The sequence below is a fragment of the Cyprinus carpio genome, unplaced genomic scaffold, assembly GCF_018340385.1.
Source record: "Cyprinus carpio isolate SPL01 unplaced genomic scaffold, ASM1834038v1 S000006509, whole genome shotgun sequence".
In the NCBI taxonomy this organism is placed as follows: Eukaryota; Metazoa; Chordata; class Actinopteri; order Cypriniformes; family Cyprinidae; genus Cyprinus; species Cyprinus carpio.
This window is the reverse complement of record NW_024879177.1, coordinates 215325-219336: the sequence shown is the minus strand read 5'-3', so window position 1 is coordinate 219336 and position 4012 is coordinate 215325. Positions and strand designations below refer to the sequence as shown.

Genomic DNA, 4012 nt, shown 5'->3' with positions numbered 1-4012 from the left:
ATATTCATAAACACAATTCGTAGATATACAACTGTGCACAAAAACCTTTGAATGTTTAAAATGTAAGAGTGTCTGAATGTACAAATCGTCATTTACTACGAATCCACTCGGATTTGTGTGTGTGTGTTTTTGAGACTTTCCTGGCAGAGCTCTCTTCCCACGTGGGTCTGTCGTACTCTTTAGCCAATCAGATGCGAGCTTACCATTCAACCAATCACATCATAAGCCACCGAGAGTGCATTCAGAAGCTCGCAGGCAATCGGGGAGACGTCAAGAGAGAAGCCCATAGAAGCCCTGGCGTTACATTTTAAAATACTATACAAAATAATTAATCAGAATACTTACTCCTGCTCACTCAGGCCAAAGAACTCCCCGCTCAAGCTCGCCATCTCTGCAAGATTAACGATGGCAGTTTGCACACACAGCTACTAGAAGGTTTACATCTGTCAGACAGGTTGCTGACGTCATCAAGCTTAGTTTGAGTCTGCGCATCAGAAACGGAAGTGCTAAAAATCGCTAAAAATGGGCTTCACTTGTCTCAATTGAGTTCCAATTGGGTCGCTGTGTCCATTTCTTTTACTGTCTATGGGATTACTGATGTAAAGGCTTAATTTTCGTTCTAATTAATCCATATTGCGCAAAAGGTGCGCAGAATCGTGCTCCTTGAATGCACTCTCAGTCTCAGAATGCTGCACTCACCTGTCCAGGTGGTGAGGAAAGGTAAACACTCTGATCAGCAGCTTCATGATCATAGTTCTGGAGCAAAATATAGTGATTAGAGTCACGCTAATCATCTGGGTTTCTATTTAAATTTATTTAAGCTTTATTTTGATTGATGAAAATGATTTCACTGTTCTTAAGGGCTTTGTACACAGAGTCTGAAATTTTTGCACGAAAAAAACAAAAAACAAAATACAACCTCACGTTGTGTCAGTCATGTGTCATGAGGTTTGATTTTCTCTGTTTTCGCATCCGTGAGAAGCATTTTGATAGGAAAGGATGATGAATAAAAAAAAAAAGTGAAAAAAAAACGCATATGAAAATTTCAGACTCGGTGTGCAGGGACCTTAAGTTTGAGTTGTTTTGTGAGAATTGAAGTGTTTGTGTCTCTTTCCCCTCCGTCTCTGTCTGCCTCTCTGCATGTGCTCAGAGCTCACTGTGATGAAGCTTATGTGATTTAACACACTACTCTCTCTCTCTCTCTCTCTCTCTCTCTCTCTCTCTCTCTCTCTCTCTCTCTGCTACTTCACAACACACACACACACTTGTGCTCTCTCTCGCTCACACTCTCTCTCTCACACACACTCACACGCACACTTGCTCTCTCTCTCTCTCTCTCTCTCTCTCTCGCTCTCTCTCTCGCTCTCTCTCACTCTCTCTCTCTCTCTCTCTCTCTCTCTCTCTCTCTCTCTCTCTCTCTCTCTCTCTCACACACACACACACTTGCTCGCTCTCTCTCTCTCTCTCTCACACTCACTCACACACACACACACACACACACTCTCTCGCTGTCTTTCACACACAGTTTTGGGTGCAGGCTGTTCTCTTCCTGATGACATCACTGATGATGTCACCGCCGGCCAGTCCTCTCGGGATGGAGGTGGGGATAATGTATATATCGTACCATACTCTTGTCAGATGCATTCTGGGCCGGTTCCCTGCGAACAGTTGTGGCTGGTCTCACACTTCATGGCTCCACTGAACGTGGAGAAATGTTATATAAAACTACCGTCAGCTGTTGTTTATAAAGAATCTAATTTTAGTTTGTTTTTAATAAATGTAATTGTTTTGTTAGTTTTTACTGGTATTTAATGTTTTTTATACATTATATGTAGTATGTAATATATTAATTGTATTTAAATGTTATATTTAATATATTATGAAAAAACTCATGAGATGCTGCATCAGAACATTATTTTTTTCAGTATTAGTTTGCTAAGTAATTGACATTGCTGCAGCTTTCGTTTATCATTTTATATTTTTTTAATTTTCATGATCTATATTCATTTGTTTTATATTTGCATTTTAATCATTTAGTTTCCTATTTGTCCGTTTTTCAATTTTTTCTTAGTTTAATAATTCTATTTTTGCCTTTATTATTTTCATAATCAGTCTTAGTTTTAGAACTTAAACATAAATTATTTTACTTGCTGAGTCAACATTTCTAATTTTCGTTTACTTTAAGTTTTCATCTAATATTTAGATCTTATATTATTTTTTGTTTGTTTGTTTATTTTATTTGTTTTATTTAAAAAAAAAATTCTTAGTTTAATATTCCTCTTTAGTTTTTATTCATTTTTATTTCAGTTTTAGTACTTAAACATAAAATTTTTTTAAGTTAATTGGCCAGGCAACATTTATAATTCTCATTTACTTTGTTTTCAGATAATATTTATACTTAATTTTATACTTTTTTATCATTGTTATTTTTATTTTGTTTTGTTTTTTATTTCAGTTTTATTTCTATTACATTTTTTAATATGTTTGTATTTTTACTGTGCTGCTTCCAGGAAACATGTTTTATCTGGTGATGCCCAAAGATCAGTGGAGCGCTCTCACAGGTATGTTGTGATCTGTTTTTCAGTTGTAACACTGTCAGTGCTGGTGTTGATGTGATTCAGTACAGAGGAGGTATAGATATCGATGTCCGTGTGAGAGCCACAGGCAGCCTGAGAAGCAAACATACTCCAGTCCGTGTGTTGAAACCTGTCCTGAAGTAAAGAGTCTGCTCCAGTTGGCCACACTTTGATGGTCCTCACTCATCTTAATGCGTATCTTCTGATCTGATGTTGTAGGACATTGAAGCTGATTACTACAAACTCCTAAAGAAATGAAGAAAACCTCTTCCTGTGGATAAAATGTCAAGCGATCTGGTCTACAAGCCTCCCACAGCGGTCCGAATGCCGTCACTGGACCGCGGAGCCGGAGATGGTGAGGAAACCCTCTCAAAGTCTTACGTTTAACACACTTTAGCATGTTTAAATCCATTTGACAGAGCAGAAAAATTGTACGAAGTTTGCAGATCCCATGTTGTGTGTAATATTTCTGTGTTGTTCACTCAGGTAAAGAGGGCGTCTCAACAGAACCAGCTCAGCCAGAAATCCAGTCCACTGGTTTCTGACGGTTTACACTGGACCTGATCTCACACACACAGACTCGTGCAAACACACTTTATGATGTAGCCCCTTCCCAGCATGCCTTGCGCCTGGAACCTAATATGTCTTGTGTGTGTGTCAATCAGAAATTCGTGACTTGGGACGGACGACCCTTCGGCCAGCGCTGAGAAAGGAGGAAAAAGAAAGTAGTTGCGCATTCGAAAGTGAATTGCGAAGAACGTCACTGCGAAGCGGTGCACAAAGAACAGGAAGTGAAAAACGCAAGTGGAAGTGAACTAGCACAGCTGAAGACATGACTCTGTCCCGCGAAGGAAACCCAGCACTTTACCTGCTGTTCGTCTGTTTCTCGTCAGGAAACTCGCGAATACAAACGGGCGACGTTTCGGCTGCGCATATCGTGAGCCGCGTCCGTTTACAGATGGACAGCGTCAACAATTTCATGTTCTTTTGCACAGGGACCCCTGTGGAAATAAACACGGCGGGGGGCGAATAAGGATGTCTCACGAATATCATTGTTCGTCCGTTAATATCATAGCTTGTATTTCATTGTGTAACACTGTGCGAAAAAAAAAAAAAGGAAAACGAAAAAAGGTGCAGGTTTTATTTTGAAGATTTGCGCTCAGTTATCAAATGAACATTTGTTTGGTTTCTACTCACAGTTTAACACTATCGCACACAGTTCGCCAGTAACTAACCTCATATTTCGTACAGAAACAAAAAGTGCGCTGTCTATGAATTCTGACATCATGTGGCCTGCAACCGACACATTTGTATTACGAGTAAATACTGTGAACTTTTGTCGCTCTCCGCAAAAGTAGAAGTTCATTCTAGCTCAACGGGAGCTTGAAACACAAATAAAGGGATCGGGAACTCTAATGAAATAAAAACCACGCAAC

At 39.4% G+C, this 4012-nt stretch overlaps 1 long non-coding RNA gene across 1 annotated transcript; it reads left to right on the top strand.

Annotated features, from left to right (window-relative positions):
• The first annotated feature begins 681 nt into the window (after window positions 1-681).
• LOC109112851 lies at window positions 682-3794 on the top strand. The gene is made up of 5 exons (XR_006159375.1): window positions 682-720; window positions 1526-1600; window positions 2511-2561; window positions 2796-2931; window positions 3063-3794. It is a non-coding gene; the product is annotated as an uncharacterized LOC109112851 (long non-coding RNA).
• Window positions 3795-4012: the final 218 nt, after the last annotated feature.